Here is a 21,653-nt window from a genome sequence, read left to right as displayed (position 1 = left end):
CTCATGGATGAAAACATGCTTATTTTGCACTAAATTAGATACATTTCTAATCTTCTCTTGATGCCATTCGATGCCGTGACCTGTGTGTTAAGTGGTTTCAAAATATAGGGCAGGGATGAACCGGAAGAGAGAAGGAGAATGAGCGCGAAGGAAAGGAGCATGAGAAAGTGAGCTTTGAAAACTTCAGCAAGGGCGTGTGCGCGTACTTAGCGCGCCCGCGTGGATTGCGCAGCTAGAAGTCAAAGCCAGAAGCCAAGCCACGAGCCGGCTAGTGTAGTGGCTAGGCCATAACCCCCATGGGCGTGCACGCGTACGCTGCGCCTCCGCTCACATTGCAAGATGCCCCAGTGGCGCGCACGCGTGCTTTGCGCGTACACACCGATGCTCAAACATGATTTTTTTAGAAGTCACGTGACCTGGGCGTGGAAACAGTTGGAGATCTCATCTTGGGGGAAGTGCCTTGGCGGGAAGAGCTTAAGAAGACCAAGGGTTGAAGGGTTAAGGACTTTTGGCTCATTTTTAGATGGTTCTAGATTTTTTTGGCTATTGTTAGTTACACTCTTGGGTAGAGAGGGAGAGGGAGATTCCAAGCTCTCATTAGGGTTCATCTTCATCCATTTTCTGAATTTTCAATCACACTTTGGTGAGATCCATTGCAATTCTCAATTCACTTGTTCATGTTATAGATCTTCTTCTCCAATCTCAATTAGTGCTTGTAATTGCTCAATCCTCATAGATCCTAGATTCAACTTTGTAGTTTTGGATTTATTTCAATTTCTTGAGAAGTTCATTTCCATTGTTGTTCTTTATTAATTGTTGTTAGTTCCTTGTGTTGAAGCACTTTCAATTCTACTTCCTTCTCATTTTTTTACTATGCCTTTTTTCCTTGCTCATCAATTGTTTGATAAAATGCCAACATTAGTTATGGAGTAAAAGTTTCTTACTTGGCATAGGGTTTGAGTCATTAGAAAGAGTTGAATAGTTTATGTCAATTGTTGATTTGGAATTAGAAATTTCTAATTGAATTGGAGTGCACTAAAGCTAGATTTCCCTAAGGTGAAAACTAGGACTTGTGACTCAAGTTAGTTACTCTCATTTGACTTTCCTCTATACCTAGGGGTTAACTAATTGAAGCAAGGCCTAATTGTTGTCATCATTGATGGGACTATAAGGATAGAATTTCTAATGCCAACCCTAGGCCAAGTCTTCTAAAAATTGATTGCTTGTTTGCCATTTATTTTGCTAAACCTTCAAAAGAACCACAACAAGGCTTCCTAATCGATAAGATGCATGCTCTAGCAAATTCCAAGGGAGGACGACTCGGGGGACTAGTACTCTCGGTTATAGATTGTAGGATTGTTTGATGCAAAGTTTGAATGTCGATTAGACTATACTCACGATTATATCCATTATTGAATTCTATATCGGCATGATAAATTTCGTTTATCAGTGTTCCCAGCTTTGTAGGAGACTCCAGCTACTGAGACGAGATCTGAAACTAAGGCGGGGAAAGGTAAGTTGCCCGCAATCTGTATGTGTCCCATAGCATTCCGGATGTGTCTTGGTAGAGTCAGAGGCTGGTCTGTGAGGATGCACCATAGTAAAATGGCCATGTCTGCAGTGAAGAACGACTCATGGGTGCTCGGAAAGACGTAATGGGACATGATCTGTGCCCATACTCGAGCCTCCAAGGTAAGTGCTGAAGCCAATATTCCCTTAGGGCGGGAACGATGGTATCCAAAAATCCATCTGCTGCCAAGTTGTGCAATAACTCTGAGAACAGCGTCCCAGTCAAATTTGTACGTCTAGCGCTTGAGTGTGGCCTCTTGAAATGCGTCCAGTCCTTCTGGAGCAGGGGAAAGATCTAGAGCTCGTTGAATGGCCTCTTCTGTAATGGGGACTTGCTTCTGACGGACATAGACAGACTACAGGGTTGGCAGGTGAAAATTAGAGTAGAACTCGACTACCCAAGAAAGATTAACCTGCCGTGGCTGTCTCTGTAGGAATCCCCATTGTCATCGCTCAATTTGCAACTCAACAAATTCAGTAATACGGGTCAGAAGGATAAGAAGGTATTCGTTGTTGTAACTCCTTTCTGCCAGGATGGGGAACATCTGCTCACAGTAACGGTTGGTAAATTGCGTAGTGTCCTTTGCTGGGAAGGCTTTCTCTTTTTCATCGACCTTTATAATCCTCTTAATTCTTTTTGTTGAGGGCTTAACTGTAGTTGAAGATAGCTCTGCCACTAATGCTCTTTTTGTTCCTCTCCTTGCTGTTGATTTGGGAGTAGCTTTCTCCTTGCCTTTCTTGGTGGCCATCCTAAAAAAAAAGAGTACGTTAAAATTTCAAGGGTTAGAGCAAGGAAAAGAACGGGAAAGGTGGTAATCAATGCACAGCAAAGAAGAATGACGTTAACACATGGTCATGAATACATGTGAAAAGTCATCAACGGAAATATAGCAAGTGCATGGGTTGACAATTAAATGCAAGGTGTTTATTGGCATGCCGGCAAAGGCTTGAGTAGCGTAGATCAAGCATTCAATGTCCGAGGGAGATTACCAAGTCTTCCAAACTAACAATCTGTTTGTATTAACAATTATATAAAATTAATAAAATAGAAAAAGGGTTTTGTGAAAATCAAGCATTCAGAGTAGTAGATTAAAAGAAATCTGAAAATAGTGCACAATGCCATACGGGCTTTTTCACAAACACTTAGCATGCATGGTAAATAAGGTATAGAAAGTATTAAATTGAACATGCAAGCAACCCTTTAAGAAGTAATATTTAATTGTCAAACAATTTCTTAATAATTCACAAGCAAAATGTAGAAGAAAACAGATACTCAATTAAATTTCCGACACCAATTAAAGGAACAAAGAAAAAGAAAGAAAAAAAGATATAGATAATTAAAGTAAAAAGAAAACTAAATAAGAAAACATGAATAAAAGAAAAAGAAAAATAATAATGAAAAAGTAAAGAAGGAAGAAGAAATAAACCTTGATAATGGATGTGAAAAAGAAAAAGGGAGAGAGCGAGAAAGAAGGAAGAAGGAAGAAGGGGGGAAGAAAGAAGAAGTGAAAAGAGAAAGTAGAATTTGGGGAAGAAAAAAGATAAGATATTTGGCAGATTTAGATGAGTTGTTCGGCGCATGCGACGCGGACGCGTGGGTCACGCATGCGCGCGAATAGCGCTTAGGTGAAGTGACGCGGAAGTGTCGGTCACGCGGACGCGTGACGTGGATTGTGCTGGTGGCGCGAGGGCAGCCTCGCATTCGCACAACTCTCTGTGTGAACCTCATTTTGCCAAATTCTAGGGTGACGCAGTCGCGTGGTTGACGCGATCGCGTGAATGGCCATACGTAGAAAAGTGACATGGACACGTGGGGGCACGCATTCGTGTGGCAGGGCTTGTGCTTCTAGCATGAGTCCAGCCCGACTCCAGCTCAACTCTCTGCCATACACCCTCTTTACGTCGATATTTTAGGGCACGCGTTCGCGTGTGTGACGCGGATGCGTGGGAGGCCTTTTTCCCACATGGCGCGGATGCGCGGGCGACGCGGTCGTATGGATCAAATTGTGCCAAAGGCACGCCTCCAGCCACGCTCTCGCATGACTCTCTGTAAAATCTCTTTTCTTCCTCAAGGCACATATCACCCGGACGCGTCGGCGACGCTGTCGCGTCGCGTGCTGCTCTTTTTTTTTATGCAATATGCAAATGCAGATGCAAACTATAGGCACTGGTACTGAGAAGAGTTATTGAAAAAGGAAATTAAGGAGAGGGGGAGGAACGATCATACCATGGTGGGTTGTCTCCCACCCAGCACTTTGCTTTAATGTCCTTAAGTTGGACGCTCCACTAGCTCAGTCTTCTACTATGGGTGGATCTTCCAAGAGGAAGATCTCTAGCTCCTGGTTTTTTGCCATCTTTTCGCCATGAAATAACTTCAAGCGATGTCCATTTACCTTTATAAGTTCAGAACTTGAAGGATGGCTCAAGTGAAGGACTCCGTATGGCTCCGCCCTCTCTACTCGATAGGGACCGTCCCATCTGGATCTTAGCTTGCCTGGCATGAGCCGTAATCTGGAGTTGTAAAGGAGGACTAAGTCCCCAGGTTGAAACTCTCTTCTCTTAATGTTCTTATCATGCACAATTTTCACCTTCTCTTTATACAGCCTGGAGTTTTCATAAGCTTCTAAGTGAAGGTTCTCTAATTCTTGCAGTTGCAACTTCCGTTCAGCTCCGGCTTTCTCATAGTCCATGTTGATCTATCTCACCGCCCAGAATACTTTGGGTTCTATCTCTACTGGGAGGTGACAAGCTTTTCTATAAACCAAGCGGAAGGGACTCATTCCTATAGGTGTCTTGTATGCAGTCCGATGTGCCCAAAGCGCGTCTTGTAGCCTGGCGCTCCAGTCCTTCCTATGAGGCTTGACTATTTTCTCCAGGATACGCTTTATTTCGCTATATGACACTTTCGCTTGTCCATTAGTCTACGGGTGGTATACTGTGGCTACTTTGTGAATAACGTCATGCTTCTTCAATAGGGTTCTCAGTCTCATGTTACAGAAATAGGTACCTTGATCGCTCACGATTGCTCGTGGTGATCCAAGTCGACAAATAATATGGTTTATAACAAAAGAGACAACAGTGTTAGCATCATCGGCATGGGTAGGAATTGCTTCCACCCATTTAGAAACATAATCCACAGCTAACAATATGTATGTAAAACCGCTTGAGTTTGGAAACGGTCCCATGAAGTCAATGCCCCAAACATCAAAAATCTCACAAAACAACATAATTTGTTGGGGCATCTCATTCCTCTTGGATATGTTATTGACGTAGCGAAAATTGGCGAGTTAAGAATTTATTATAAGAGATACGTTGCAAGAACAGTTCTTAACCAACCAAAAATCCACTTATCAATTTAGAAGGGTTGTCACAAAATTAAAATTAAAATACTGGGAGTATGAATCCCAGGTCGTCTCCCAACGAGTTGCAGAAAGATGTGCTATTTTATTAATCAGATGTTTTCCAAAATGGGTTGAGTTGATAAGCAGGAAATTAAATTAGAGAAATTATGTAATTTTAAATAAAAACCTTGACTGGGAGTAGATTAGTTGGAAGCCCTATTCTTGTTGGAGTACTCTCAAGATTAATTAATAATTGGAGGTTGTTCTGCTTAGTTACCCTTTACTAGGTAAAGGGAAGTCAAGCAAGTTGGAAAACTATTTCTAGTCACAAGTCCTAATACTCTCCCTTGGGAAGGACTAGTGTCAATAACTAGAGGGAGATCCAACAATAAACCCAATTACAATTTTTTCTTTTAAGTAATCCAACTTAAGGTTTCCTTTCAATCATCTCCCAATCAAGTTATGGAACTATTCACTCATTGTGAATGTAAATTTCATAACATAAGAAAGAGAAGTAAAGGAAGACATGATAAATAATAATTAAAAGATCAATTAAAAATAAAAATAGTTCTTATATAAATAAATTCTAGAAATAATCCAAGAATAACTCTAAGTAAATATAGAACATGAAAGAGTAAGTGACAAGTAAGGAAACAAACTAGAATGACGAAGTCTTGACGGAGGTAATAACTCTTCCCAATGTTCCGATCCAAAAAGTAATAAAATCAAATCCTAAGAACTATGGATGTGTAGAAAGAAAACCTAGAGGAGAGGTAAAATCATATCTAAAAAACTAAAACTATGTGGAATGAATGTTCTCTCTGTCTCTGCATGTTCCCTGGCTCTAATATGCTTTTCTGGGCCGAAAACTGGGTCAAAACAGGGCCCAAAATCGCCCCCAGTGAAATCTGCAGATTCTGCAGATCATGCATGTCACGCGATCACGTCATCCAGGCGTTCGCATCATCCAACGTTTTGCCTTGCCACGCGTGCGCGTCGTCCACGCTTTCGCGTCACTGGTGCAATTTTCAATCCGCGCGGTCGCGTGAGTCATGCATCCGCGTCACTGCAATTTCGTCTATATCGCGCGGTCTCGTGAGCCACGCGTCTGCGTCACTTCTCACTGGTCATCTCCTTAATTTCTTGTGTTCCTTCCATTTTTGCAAACTTCCTTTCCAATCTCCAAGTCATTCATGCCCTATAAAGCCTAAAACACTTAACACACAGATCACGGTATCAAATGGAATAAAGGAGAGTTAAAATACAAAATTAAAAGTCTCTAGGAAGCAAGTTTTCAACCATAAAGTATTTTTAGGAAGGAATTATAAATGCATGCTTATTTAATGAATAAATGGGTAAAGATTTGATAAAACCACACAATTAAACACAATATAAATCATAAAATAATGGTTTATCAACCTCCCCACACTTAGATATTAGCATGTCCTCATGCTTAGTTGAAGGAGATAAAATAAATTAGTAGGAACATGTAAAACTTATGCAATGCAATGCAACCTATATATATGAATGCAACTATATGATTCTTGTCTACCTGATTAAAAGTGAATAAGCTCTTCAAGACAATCACAAATCAAATTCCACTAATTCAATTCTTATACAGTAAGAATAGATAAAAATGCAAGAAGGTAGCTCATGAAAGCAAGGAACATAGAATTTAAGCATTGAACCCTCACTGATGATGTATGTACGCTCTAATCTCTCTAGTGTATAGGGTAATTACTCTATCCTTCTCTAATCATGCTTTCTAATTTTTGTTCTTCACCTAACCAATCTACAACATTTAATATACCAATGCAAACATCATGAGGTCTTTTCAAGGTTGTAATGGGGCTAAGGTAAGGGTAAGGATACACATATGGTTAAGTAAGCTTTATAAATTGAATCTTTAATTAACCTAAGCTTTAACCCACACATATGTACATTCTATATAACTTAAATCTCATACCTAGTTACCCAAAATTTTTCTTTCACATTCCTTACTCATGTATCAACTTTCATTTTAATTTTATCATACATACATTGATCCTTGAATTCTTAACTAAACATTGGGGTAATTTTGTCCCCTTATTTAATTATTGAATATTTTTGGATTTTTTTTAAAAAAAAATGAACATAGCTTATCAATGCACATAGATGTTTAATTCTTATAGTTTCACATGAGTAGGTACCCAAATTCCCATTATATCATTATGACACATTCCCTTATTATCTTTTGTTCCCACAATTTCCCATACTTAATTAACACATAATTCTATCTTAAGCTAATCAAAGATTCAATTGGGATATAAAATTATTTTTCTGCTTAAGGCTAGTAATGTGGTAAAATAAAGAACAATTGGGATTTAAAGGCTCAAAGTGGCTAACAAAGGTAATTGCAAGGGTAGGCTTAATTTGGAAAAGTGAGCTACATAAATAATGGCCTCAATCATATGCAAGCATATAAATATACTAAACATTGGACATATAGGATGAAACAAAATATAAATTACAATCATAGAGAAGTAAACACACAAGAATAAAATAATTATGGTTAAATAATGTAACCATGTATAAAGGCTTAAATCTCACAGGTTATGTGTTCTTTAGCTCAAAAATCATGTTCCAAATACAACTTCAAGCAAATTTAACATAAAAGTTTTGATTAAAATTAGTGAAATTTTGTTCTAAAAATGGGTTCTTAGAAGAAACTTATTGTCTTTTCAATCAAGTAGAACATGCATACAACTAATCTATTACTATGCAATTTATCCTATTCTACAAAAGAAAAAAAAACTAACTAAATATCCTATTTTATTGGTGTTAGGGAAGAGAAATTACCTCCGGAAGTCAGGTACTGACCGACCTCCCCACACTTAAGGCTTTGCACCGTCCTCGGTGCCATCAGTCAGGAACAAAGGTGGGTTGATAGCAGTATCGCCACAGTCAGGACCGTCATGGATCCCTGTGCTGGTAAAAGAAGTGGAATCTGGGGTGTCTGAGTCTCTGTATTTTCCCTTAAGTAGCTCCTTGAGGTATGTGAATTGGCGCTTGTTACGACGCTCTCTTAGCTTTGCTTTGTGTTCCTGCCGATCCAACCTTTCAAATATCTGATGGAGCAGTTAAGTTGTTGTAGGTGCTTGTGGTGTTGAAGGAGGAATCTCTTCAGCCAGTTCAGTAGGCTGGTTTGTAGTGGCTGCTGGAGGTCTGATGTATTTCCCGTTAGGGACATACTGATCATCCCGTCGAAGCATGGCTTTGGTGTCCCCAGCTCTGTAGGAGACTCCGGCTGCTGAGACAAGATCTGAGACCAAGGCAGGAAAAGGTAAGTTGCCCGCAATTTGTACGTGTCCCATAGCACTCCGGATGTGTCTTGGTAGGTTCAGAGGCTGGTCTGTAAGGATGCACCATAGTAGAACTGCCATGTCTGCAGTGAAGGAAGACTCATGGATGCTCGGAAAGACATAATGGGACATAATCTGTGCCCATACTCGAGCTTCCAAGGTAAGTGCGGAAGCCGATATTCCCTTAGGACGGGAACGATGGTATCCGTAGATCCATCTGCTGCCAGGTAGTGTGATAACTCTGAGAACAGTGTCCCAGTTAAATTGGTACATCTGGCGCTTGAGCGCGGCTTCTTGAAATACGTCCAGTCCTTCTGGAGAAGGGGGATGATCTAGAGCTCGTTGAATGGCCTCTTCCATAATGGGGACTTGCTTTTGTCGGACATAGACAGACTGTAGGGTTGGCAGGTAGAAATTGGAGTAGAACTCTACTACCCAAGAAAGATTAACCTGCCGTGGCTGTCTCTGGAAGGAACCCCATTGTCTTCGTGTAATTTGTGGCTCAACAAATTTAGCAATATGGTTTGGAAGGATAAGAAGGTGTTCGTTGTTGTAACTCCTTTCTGCTAGGATGGGGAACATCTGCTCACAGTAGCGATTGATAAATCGCGTAGGGTCCTTTGCTGGGAAGGCTTTCTCTTTATCATCAACCTTTATAATCCTCTTAATTCTTTTTGTTGAGGGTTTAACTGCAGTTGAAGAAGGTTCTGCCACTAGTGCTCGTTTTGTTCCTCTCCTTGCTGTTGATTTGGGAGCATCTTTCTCCTTGCCTTTCTTGGTGGCCATCCTGAAAGGGAAAAAAAAGAAAGTATGACAAAATGCTAAGGGGTAGAGCAAGGAAGAGGGTGGGTAAGGTGGTAATCAATGTACATTAAAGGATAAATGATGTTAACACATGGTCATGACTACATCTGAAAAATCATAAACGGAAATATAGATGGTATATAGGATGACAATTAAATGCAAGGTGTTTATTGGCATGCAGGCAAAGGCATGAGAAGCATAGATCAAGCATTCAATGTCCAAGTTAAATTACCACAGGATTCAAACTAACAACCTGTTTGTAATAACAATTATATTAAATTAATAAAATATAAAAAGGAGTTTTGTGAAAAGCAGGCATTTAGAGTAGTAGAATAAAAGAAATCTAAAAATAGTTCACAATGCCATATGGGCTTTTTCACAAACACATAGCATGCATGGTGGGTAAGCTATTGAAAGTATTAAATTGAACATGCAAGCAACCCTTTAAAAATTAACATATAATTGCCAAACAAGTTATGAACAATCCACAAGCAAATAAAAGGAATAATAACGACCCTTACTAAATATCTAACACCAATTAAAAGAGAAAAAAGAAAGAAAAAGAAAACATGAATAATGAAAATAAAAAGAAAAAGAAAAGAAGAAGATAACATAAATTAAGAAGAATGGAAAAGTAAGGAGGGAAGAAGAAAAGAAAAACCTTGTTAATGGTGATGAGAGAGAGAAAGTAGAAAATGAGGAAGAAGGAAGGAGGAAGAAAGGGAAAAAAAATGATGAGGGGGGAAAGAAAAAGTAGGATTTGGGGAAGAGAAAGATAAGATATTTGGCAAATTAGGATAAGCTGTGCGGCGCAAGCGACGCGACCGCGTGGGGACGCGTTCGTGCGACTTGCTCTTAAATGAATTGACGCGGTCGCATCTGTCACGTGGACGCGTGACTTGTTTTGTGCTACTGGCGCGAGGGCAGCCTCGCGCTCGCACAACTCTCTGTTCAAAACTTATTTTTACCAAAATCGAAGGTGATGCGGTCGCGTGGTCGACGCGATCGCGTGAGTGGCCACTATAGGGATATGACGCGGACGCGTGAGCCATGCGTCCAAGTGGTAAGGATTGTGCGTTCAGCACCAGTCCAGCACCACTCTAGCACAACTTTCGGTTGTGCACCCTTTCTTACGTCGATTTTCAGGTCACGCGTCTGCGTGGTTGACGCGGACGCGTGGGAGGCATGTTTCCCTTGTGACGCGGTCGCGTCAGCGACATCGTCACGTGGGGTGATTTGTGCCAAAGGCACGCCTCCAGCCATGCTCCCGCGTGACTCTCTGTTCGATTTGTTATTCTCTCGGAGCCACCTACGACGCGGACGCGTCGGCGATGCTGTTGCGTCGCGGCTCGCCCCTCTTTTTTTTATTTAAAAATATGCAAATGCAGATGCAAACTAAATGTACTAATAAATAGAAGAGTTATTGAATAAGAAAACTAAGAATAAAGAGAAGAACGATCATACCATGGTGGGTTGTCTCCCACCTAGCACTTTGCTTTAACGTCCGTAAGTTGGACGCTCCACTAGCTCAGTCTTCTGTTGTGAGTGGATCTTCCAAGAGGAAGATTTCTAGATCCTTATTTTTCGTCACCTTCTTGCCGTGATATAGCTTCAAACGATGTCCATTAACCTTGATGAGTTCAGAGCTGAAAGGGTGACTTAGGTGAAAAACTCTGTACGCCTCATCCTTCTCTATTCTATAGGGACCTTCCCATCTTGATCTCAACTTGCCTAGCATGAGCCTCAGTTTGGATTTGTAAAGGAAGACTAAGTCCCCAGGTTGGAACTCTTTCCTCTTCATGTGCTGATCATGTACAGCCTTCATCTTTTCCTTGTACAGTCTGGAGTTCTGATAAGCTTCCAGGCGAAGGCTTTCCAATTCTTGCAGTTGCAACTTCCTTTTAGCTCTGGCTTCCTCAAATCCCATGTTGCACTCTTTCACTGCCCAAAAGGTTTTATGCTCTACCTCAACTGGGAGATGACATGCTTTTCCATAAACTAAGCGAAAGGGACTCATCCCAATAGGTGTCTTGTATGCTGTTCTGTATGCCCAAAGTGCATCTTGTAGCCAGGTGCTCTAGTCTCTTCTATGAGGTTTGACTATCTTCTGTAATATACACTTTATCCCTCTATTAGACACCTCGACTTGCCCATTAGTCTAAGGGTGAGAGGTTGTTGCTACTTTATGAATTATCTCATGCTTCTTCAGTAATCCTGTTAGTCTCCTATTACAAAAATGGGTGCCTTTATCGCTTACGATTGCTCGTGGTGATCCAAAGCGACAAATAATGCGGTTTCTCACAAAGGAAACAACAGTGTTAGCATCATCAGTGCGGGTAGAAATTGCTTCCACCCATTTGAAAACATAATCTACAGCTAACAATATATAAAAATAACTATTAGAATTTGGAAATGGACCCATGAAGTCAATGCCGCAAACATAAAAAATTTCACAAAAAAGCATAATTTGTTGAGGCATCTCATCCTTCTTGGATATATTACCAAATTTTTGGTATGGAAAACAAGATTTACAAAATTCAGCAGCGTCTCTAAAAAGAGTAGGCCACCAGAATCCACAGTCTAAGATTTTTCTAGCTGTTCTTTGAGGGCCAAAATGTCCTCCACTCTCAGATGAGTGACAGGCCTCTAAGATGGACTGGAATTCTGATTGAGGTACATACCTTCTAATTACCTGGTCAGCGCCACATCTCCATAAATATGGGTCATCCCATATATAATATTTAGACTCGCTTTTCAGCTTATCTCTTTGATGCTTAGTAAAGTTTGGAGGAAAAGTGCGGCTAACTAGATAATTAGCTACAGGTGCATACCAAGGGACTATCTCAGATACTGCTTGCAGGTTATCAAATGGGAAATTATCAGCTATAGGAGTGGAGTCATCCTTAATGTGCTCAAGGTGACTCAAGTGGTCTGCCACTAAATTCTGGTTTCCACTTCTATCCTTTATTTCTAAATCAAATTCTTGTAGTAGCAGTATCCAACGTATAAGCCTTGGTTTTGATTCCTTTTTAGCTAATAAATACTTTAGAGCTGCGTGGTCTAAATACACTACTACTTTAGTAACAAGTAAATAGGCTCGGAATTTATCCAGAGCAAAAACAATAGCAAGAATCTCTTTCTCAATAGTAGTGTAGTTAGACTGAGCAGTGTCTAAAGTTTTAGACGCATAAGCAATTACAAAGGGGTCCTTACCTTCACGCTGAGCCAGCGCTGCTCCTACTGCATGGTTGGAAGCATCGCACATGATTTCGAATGGCTGGCTCCAGTCTGGTCCTCTCACAATTGGAGCTTGAGTCAGGGCAGTTTTCAGCTTATCAAACGCTTGTTTGCAATCCTCACTGAACTCAAACTCAATATCTTTATGCAGTAATCTGGATAAGAGAAGTGCTACCTTACTGAAGTCCTTAATGAATCTCCGGTAAAAACCTGCATGGCCAAGGAATGAACGGACTTCCCTCATGGAGGAGGGGTAAGGCAAACTAGAAATAACATCCACCTTTGCTGGATCTACAGAAATGCCAGTATTAGATACAAAAGGTCCTAGTACGATCCCTTGTTTAACCATAAAGTGACATTTTTCAAAATTTAATACAAGGTTTGTACTGACACATCTATCTAATACTTTAAATAAACCATCTAAGCAAAGGCTAAAAGAATCACCATAAACGCTAAAATCATCCATAAAAACCTCCATACAGTCCTCAATAAGATTAGAGAAAACACTCATCATGCACCTTTGGAAAGTAGCTGGTGCATTGCACAAGCCAAAGGGCATTCTCTTATAAGCATAAGTCCCAAAAGGACAGGTGAAAGTAGTCTTTTCTGATCTTCAGGAGTTATATGAATCTGGAAATAACCTGTGTAACCATCTAAAAAGCAATAATGTGATTTACCTGACAGGCGATCCAGCATTTGATCAATGAATAGAAGAGGATCAGATAGTGATCATTGCAAGTGGTTTGGTTCAGGCGCCTGTAATCAATGCAGACTCTCCAGGCGTTCTGTACTCTGGTTGCTATGAGCTCTCCATGCTCATTCTTCACTGTAGTGACTCCAGACTTCTTGGGCACCACTTGTACTGGGCTTACCCATTCACTGTCTGAGATGGGGTAGATAATATCCGCCTCTAGTAGTCTGGTCACTTCCTTTTTGACAACCTCCAAGATAGTGGGATTTAGTCTTCTCAGGGGTTGATGAACAGGTCTTGCTCCCTCTTCTAAAAATATTCTGTGCTCACAAACTTGAGGGTTGATGCCCACTATGTCTGCCAAACTCCACCCAATTGCCTTCTTATGCTTCCTCAGCACATTAAGTAACTGTTCTTCTTGTTGAGAAGTGAGTTCCCGTGCAATGATAACTGGAAACTGCTGCTTGTCCTCAAGGTAAGCATATTTGAGGTGTGGAGGGAGGGGTTTTAATTCTAACTTCGGCTCATGGCTAGGTTCTGGATTATCTGGAGCTGGTGACAATGGTAAAGTATTTTCATTGTCCTCAGAAAGTGTCCCCACACTTGGACCTTGTCCTATGTACTTCTCTTCTAACTCCTCCTGGTGAATTTTAGCTACGGTTTCATCTATGATGTCACACTGGAGGATAGAATGATCTTCTGGAGGGTGCTTCATAATTCCATTCAGATTGAAGCTTACTACTCGGCCATCTATTTCAAAAGAGTATGTTCCTGAAAAAGCATCCAATTTGAATTTCGAGGTCTTCAGGAATGGTCTTCTGAGTAGGATTGATGATGGCTTCTCTGAGTCATTTTGGGGCATCTCCAGGATATAAAAATCAATGGGAAAGGTGAGCCCCTTAATGCCCACTAATACATCTTCAGCAACTCCAGCCACTGTAATAATGCTTTTATCTGCTAACAAAAAATGAGCTGCCGACCTTTTTAAGGGAGGAAGTCTCAAAATATCATATATAGACAAAGGCATTATACTCACACATGCTCCTAAATCACACATGCAGTCAGAAAATACTACACCACCAATAGTACAATTAACCATACATGGACCTGGATCACTACACTTTTCAGGTATACCTCCCATTAAAGCAGATATAGAACTACCTAAAGGAATAGTTTCTAATTCATTAATTTTGTCTTTATGTATACATAAATCTTTTAGAAACTTTACGTATTTAGGTACCTGTTGAATAACATCAAAAAGGGGAACAGTTACCTCAACCTTTTTGAATATTTCTACCATTTTGGGATTAGGTTCCAGCTGCTTCTTGGGCTTCCTTGCAAGTTGTGGAAATGGAATAGGAATGGCATTTTCTGCAGTGTCTGCGCCCTTTGGTGCTTCCTGTGATTGAGCTTCTTCTTCTTCAGCCATGTCCTGTATGTCCTCTTCCTCCTCAACATCTTCAATTTCCACTACCTCTTCAGCTGAGGCGTGTTCTGGTGGGCTTGGCTCCTCTTGGTTCCTCTCTTGCAATGTGGTTCCTGACCTTAGGGTGATGGCATTAATGCCACCCTTTGGATTGGGCAATGCTTGGGAGGGGATTCCACTTGAGCTTGCCTGTTGAGTGTTTGAAGTATTGGGTGGTGCCAGCTGAGAGATGAGATCTTGTATAGCGGATGCTAGGCCATTAAGTGAACTTTCTATGTTCCTTTGTCCTTGTGCAATGGAATGAAGAGTATCGTCACTCGGAGAAGAATTAGATTGAGTGATCTGCGGAACTTGTTGTTGGTTGTGTTGTGGTTCTCGGGACTGCCTCAGGTGGGGTGCTCTGTAAGGCTGGTTCTGATTCTGCTGCCTGTTGTTGTTATTATTCCACCTCTGATATCTTTGATTGTCTTTTCCTCCTCTGTTATTGTTGTCCCTCCAATTTTGGTTAGAGTTGTCCTTCCATCCATGGCTGTAACTGCCACCTTGATTGTACCCTTGGTTGGGGCGGTCATAGAAGTTATGAGTGGCTGCCACAGTGTTGTCTTCCTGCTGGAGCTACGGACATTCATCAGTATAATGGCTGTAATCGGCGCAGATCCCACACACTCTCTGTGGGACTAACTGTTGGCTTTGCTGTGCTTGTTGTTGACTCAGCTGCATCTGCTTCAGTAAGTTGGTCATTTAACATATACTCTGAGCCAGAGCAGTAATTTCTTTGCTAGAAGATACCTCTGCAACAGCCTTTGAGCGACTTTGTTTCTGCCTGTGATTCCTTGTAGACTCAGCCAAGTCACTGATCAATTGACATACCTCATCAGTGGTCTTGTACTTTTTCATAGACCCATTGCTAGCACTCTCCAATGTGGTTTTATCTTGGGGCCTCATGCCCTGTGTGACATAGCCGAGCAACACTATCTTGTCAATCATATGGTGGGGCATGCTTCCAGAAGATTGTTGAAGCACTCCCAATATTCATAGAGAGTCTCGGATTCGTCCTGGACAATCATGGAAATGTCCTTCCTCAGTTTATCAGTAACTTCGGCTGGAAAGAATTTTTCCAAAAATTCTCTTCTGAACGTATCCCAGTCAGAAATGGTTACTGCGGGTTGATTATAGTCCCACTCTCATGCTTTTCCCTCAAGAGAGAATGGGAAAGCTTTCAACAGAATAGAAGTTTCATCTGCACCATCGTGCCTGATAGTAGAACAGGCTGCTTGGAAATCCCTCAGGTGCTTGATAGGCTCTTGAGTAGGTAAGCCATGAAACTTAGGCATCAAGTTTAGCAGTGCAGTCTTTATTTCAAAGTCTGTAGCCACTGCTGGGTGATGCGCTTGAAACGGTTGCATTGTGAAATCAGGGGCTCCAGCCTCCTGGATAGTAATTCTCCTAGGTGCTGCCATGTCACCTACACGTAAATCAACTGAATCAGCAGAAAGGGAGCTTGTTTCTTCCTCAAGTGACGTTTTAGATTTGCCCTCAGAGAGGACTAATCAACGCCGAGCTTGCCTTATTCGTGAGATAGTTCTTTCAATCTCAGGATCAAATACTGGCAAGCTTAGATCAGGAAGTGAACGCGTCATTTAACGAAAGAAACATGTAGCTCATAGTAGCAAAAATAAAATAAAATGCAAATAAATAAATTCCAATCAATAACTTAGCACTCAGTTGCAACTCCCCGGCAACGGCGCCAAAAATTGACGTAGCGGAAATTGGCGAGTTAAGAATTTATTATAAGAGATACGTTGCAAGTACAGTTCTTAACCAACCAAAAATCCACTTATCAATTTAGAAAGGTTGTCACAAAATTAAAATTAAAATACTGGGAGTATGAATCCCAGGTCGTCTACCAACGAGTTGCAGAAAGATCTGCTATTTTATTAATCAGATGTTTTCCAAAATGGGTTGAGTTGATAAGCAGGAAATTAAATTAAAGAAATTATGTAATTTTAAATAAAAACCTTGACTGGGAGTAGATTAGTTGGAAGCCCTATTCTTGTTGGAGTACTCTCAAGATTAATTGATAATTGGAGGTTATTCTGCTTAGTTACCCTTTACTAGGTAGAGGGAAGTCAAGCAAGTTGGAAAACTATTTCTAGTCACAAGTCCTAATACGCTCCCTTGGGAAGGACTAGTGTCAATAACTAGAGAGCGATCCAACAATAAACCCAATTACAATTTTTTCTTTTAAGTAATCCAACAAAAGGTTTCCTTTCAATCATCTCCCAATCAAGTTATGGAACTACTCGCTCATTGTGCATGTAAATTTCATAACATAAGAAAGAGAAGTAAAGGAAGACATGATAAATAATAATTAAAAGATCAATTAAAAATAAAAATAGTTCTTATATAAATAAATTCTAGAAATAATCCAAGAATAACTCTAAGTAAATATAGAACATGAAAGAGTAAGTGACAAGTAAGGAAACAAACTAGAATGACGAAGTCTTGACGGAGGTAATAACTCTTCCCAATGTTCTGATCCAAAAAGCAATAAAATCAAATCCTAAGAACTATGGATGTGTAGAGAGAAAACCTAGAGGAGAGGTAAAATCAGATCTAAAAAACTAAAACTATGTGGAATGAATGTTCTCTCTGTCTCTGCATGTTTCCTGGCTCTAATATGATTTTTTGGGCCGAAAACTGGGTCAAAACAGGGCCCAAAATCGCCCCCAGCAAATTCTGAAGATTATGCAGATTACGCATGTCACGCGATCGCATCATCTAGGCGTTCGCGTCATCCATCGTTTTGCCTTGCCACGTGTGCGCGTCGTCCACGCCTTCGCGTCACTGGTGCAGTTTCCAATCCGCGCGGTCGCGTGAGCCATGCGTCCGCGTCACTGCAATTTTGTCTATATCGCGTGGTCGCGTGAGCCACACGTCCGCGTCACTTCTCGCTGGTCATCTCCTTAATTTCTTGTGTTCCTTCCATTTTTGCAAACTTCCTTTCCAATCTCTAAGTCATTCATGCCCTATAAAACCTGAAACACTTAACACACAGATCATGGTATCGAATAGAATAAAGGAGAGTTAAAATACAAAATTAAAAGTCTCTAGGAAGCAAGTTTTCAACCATAAATTATTTTTAGGAAGGAATTATAAATGCATGCTTATTTAATGAATAAATGGGTAAAGATTTGATAAAACCACACAATTAAACACAATATAAATCATAAAATAATGGTTTATCAGTTACCAAACCTTTGGCATGGGGAACAAGATTTACAAAAAGCAGCAGCATCTTTAAAAATAGTGGGCCACCAGAATCCATAGTCTAGGATTTTTCTAGCTGTCCTTTGTGGACCAAAATGTCCACCACTCTCAGATGAGTGGTAGGCCTCTAAAATGGATTGGAATTCTGATTGAGGCACACATCTCCTAATTACCTGGTCAGCACCATACCTCCACAGATAGGGGTCATCCCATATATAATATTTGGACTCACTTTTCAGCTTGTCCCTCTCGTGCTTAGTAAAATTTGGAGGGAAAGTATGGCTAACTAGATAATTAGCTACAAGTGCATACCAAGAAACTACTTCAGATATTGCATGCAAGCTGTCAAAAGGAAAAGCATCATTGATAGAAGTGGAGTCATCCTTAATGTGCTCAAGGCGACTCAAGTGGTCTGCTACTAAATTCTGGGAACCACTCCTATCCTTAATTTCTAAATCAAATTCTTGTAGCAGTAATATCCATCGTATTAGACTTGGTTTGGACTCTTTTTTGGCTAATAAATACTTTAGAGCTGCATGGTCTGAGTACACTACCACCTTAGTACCAAGTAAATAGGCTCAGAATTTATTCAGAGCAAAAACAATAGCCAAAAGCTCTTTCTCAGTAGTAGTGTAATTAGACTGAGCAGCATCTAATGTCTTGGAAGCATAAGCAATTACGAAAGGATCCTTACCTGCATGCTGGGCTAGCACTGCTCCCACAGCATGGTTGAAAGCATCACACATAATCTCAAAGGGCTGGCTCCAGTCTGGTCCTCTCACAATTGGAGCTTGAGTTAAGGCGATCTTCAGCTTGTCGAATGCCTCTATACAATCCTCACTGAACTTGAACTCAATATCTTTCTACAGAAGTCTAGATAAGGGCAGTGCTACCTTACTAAAGTCCTTGATGAACCGCCGGTAGAAACCTGCATGGCCAAGGAACAAACGAACTTCCCTCACGGAGGAGGGGTAAGGCAGACTAGAAATGACATTTACCTTTGTTGGATCTACAGAAATACCAGTGTTAGAGACAACATGTCCTAGTACAATACATTGTTTGACCATAAAATGGCACTTTTTAGAATTTAAAACAAGGTTTGAACTAACATACCTGTCTAACACTCTAGATAGACTATCCAAGAAAAGATTAAAGGAATCATCGTATACGCTAAAATCATCCATAAAAACCTCTATACAGTTCTCAATAAGATCAGAGAAAAGACTCATCATACACCTTTGGAAAGTAGCTGGTGCATTGCACAAGCCAAAGGGCATTATAAGCATAAGTCCCAAAATGACATGTAAAAGTAGTCTTTTTCTGATCTTCAGGAGCTATATGAATCTGTAAATAGCTTGTGTAACCATCTAAAAAGTAATAATGTGATTTACCTGACAGGCGTTCCAGCATTTGATCAATGAATGACAGGGGGTAGTGATCCTTACGAGTGGCCTGGTTGAGGCACCTGTAATCAATGCAGACCCTCCAGGCGTTCTGTACTCTGGTTGCTATGAGCTCTCCATGCTCATTCTTCATTGTAGTGACTCTAGACTTCTTGGGCACCACTTGTACTAGGCTTACCCATTCACTGTCTGAGATGGGGTAGATGATATCTGCCTCAGGTAGTCTGGTCACTTCCTTTTTGACAACCTCTAAGATAGTGGGATTCAGTCTTCTCTGGGGTTGATGAACAGGCCTTACTCCCTCTTCTAAAAATATTCTGTGCTCACAAACTTGAGGGTTGATGCCTACTATGTCTGCCAAGCTCCATCCAATTGCCTTCTTGTGTCTCCTCAGCACATTAAGTAACTGCACCTCTTGTTGGGAAGTGAGTTCCCTTGCAATGATTACTTGGAGCTTCTGATCATCCTCAAGGTAAGCATACTTGAGGTGGGGTGGTAGAGGCTTTAATTCCAATTTCTGCTCCTGACCAGGCACTGGGTCTTCTGGAGCTGGTGAAAATGGCAAGGTGTCCTCATTGTGTTCAGTGGGTTTCCCCACACTTGGACCTTGCTCCATGTGCATCTCTTCTATCTCTTCCTGATGAATTGCAGCTACAGTCTCATCAATGATGTCGCATTGGAAGACGGAATGATCTTCCGGAGGGTGTTTCATGGCTTCATTCAGATTAAAGCTTACTGCTCGGCCGTTTATTTCAAAAGAGTAGGTTCCTGAAAAGGCATCCAGCTTGAACTTTGAATTCTTCAGGAATGGTCTTCCAAGCAGGATTGATGACGGCTTCCCTGAGTCATTTTGGGGCATCTCCAGGATATAAAAGTCAATGGGAAATGTGAGCCTCTTAATGCCCACCAGCACGTCCTCAGCAATTCCAACCACTGCAATAATGCTCTTATCTGCTTACACAAAATGAGCTGCCGACCTTTTTAAAGGAGGGAGCCTCAAAGCATCATATATGGACAAAGGCATTATACTAACACATGCGCCTAAATCACATATGCAGTCAGAAAATATTACACCCCCAATGGTTAAGTTAACTATGCATGGTCTTGGGTCACTACATTTTTCAGGTATATCCCCCATTAAAGCAGATATGGAACTACCTAAAGGAATAGTTTCTAATTCATTAATCTTATCCTTATGTATGCACAGATCCTTTAGAAATTTTGCATATTTAGGTACTTGCTGAATAACATAAAAAAGGGGAACAGTTACCTCAACCTTTTTGAAGATTTCTACCATTTTAGGGTCAAGTTCCATCTGTTTCCTGGATTTCCTTGCAAGGTGTGGAAATGGGATAGGAATAGCGTCTCTTACGACTTCTGCTTCTTTTGGTTCTCCATTCCTTGGTTGAACTGCTTCTTCTTCAACCATGTCTTGTATTTCATCTTTCTCTTCCACATCCTCCACTTCAACCATGTCTGCATCTGGGGCGTGTTCCTGTGGGCTTGGCTCCTCCTGATTCCTCTCTTACAGTGTGGTTCCGGACCTTAGGGTGATGGCATTGATGCAACCCTTTGGATTGGGTAAGGGTTGAGAAGGAATTCCACTGGAGCTTGCAGGTTGAATGTTAGAAGTGCTGGATGATCCCATCTGAGAGACGAGAGCTTGTATAGCGGATGTTAGACCGTTGAGTGTACCTTCCATGTTCTTTTGTCCTTGTGTAATGGACTGAAGCAACTCGTCATTGGAAGAGGAGGGGTAAGTGATTTGAGGGACCTGCTATTGGTTGTTCTGAGGTGCTTGGGCTTGCCTTAGGTGAGGTGCTCTGTAAGGCTGGTTCTGGTTCTGCTGTCTGTTATTGTTATTATTCCATTTCTGATTTTCCTGGTTATCTCTGCCTCCTCTGTTATAGTTGTCCCTCCAGCCATAGTTGGAATTATCTCTCCAGCTAAGGTTGGAGTTGTCTTTCCAACTTTGGTTATAGTTCACACCTTGGTTGTAGTTGCCGCCATGTTGGTAGGAGCTTTGATTTGGGCGGTCCTAGAAATTGTGAGTGGATGCCAAGGTGTTGTCCTCTTGTTGGAGCTGTGGACACTCATCAGTATAATTACTATAATCAGCGCATATTCCGCATACCCTCTGAGGAACCAGTTGTTGACTATGTTGGGTGAGGGAGGTTGAGACTGTTGTTGATTCAGGTTTATCTGCTTCAGTAGATTGGTCACCTCTCCCAGAGCTTTAGTGAAAGCAGCAGTCTCACTACTAGAGGACACCTTCGCAACAGTCTTAGGATGGTTGGTCCTGTGTCTAATGTTCCGGGTAGATTCAGCCAGATCAGCGATCAGCTGCCACGCTTCTGTCGCCGTCTTGTACTTTTTCAGAGAGCCATTACTTGCAGCATCTAATGTAGTTTTATCTTGAGGCTTCATACTTTATGTAAAGTAACTGATCAACACCATCTCATCAATCTTGTGGTGGGGACATGAGTCCAAGAAGTTTCTGAAACGTTCCCAATATTCTTAGAGGGTCTCTAATTCTCCTTGAATAATGCACGAGATCTCTTTCCTTAGTCT

The 21,653-nt window shown here is 41.1% G+C and overlaps 1 non-coding gene across 1 annotated transcript; it reads left to right on the top strand.

The window, feature by feature from the left end:
• The first annotated feature begins 21,546 nt into the window (after positions 1–21,546).
• LOC112738726 (small nucleolar RNA R71) lies at positions 21,547–21,653 on the top strand. The gene has a single exon (XR_003169669.1). It is a non-coding gene; the product is annotated as a small nucleolar RNA R71 (small nucleolar RNA).

Source organism: Arachis hypogaea, chromosome 13 (assembly GCF_003086295.3).
Source record: "Arachis hypogaea cultivar Tifrunner chromosome 13, arahy.Tifrunner.gnm2.J5K5, whole genome shotgun sequence".
Classification (NCBI taxonomy): Eukaryota; Viridiplantae; Streptophyta; class Magnoliopsida; order Fabales; family Fabaceae; genus Arachis; species Arachis hypogaea.
This window is presented reverse-complemented; position numbering and strand designations above follow the sequence as displayed.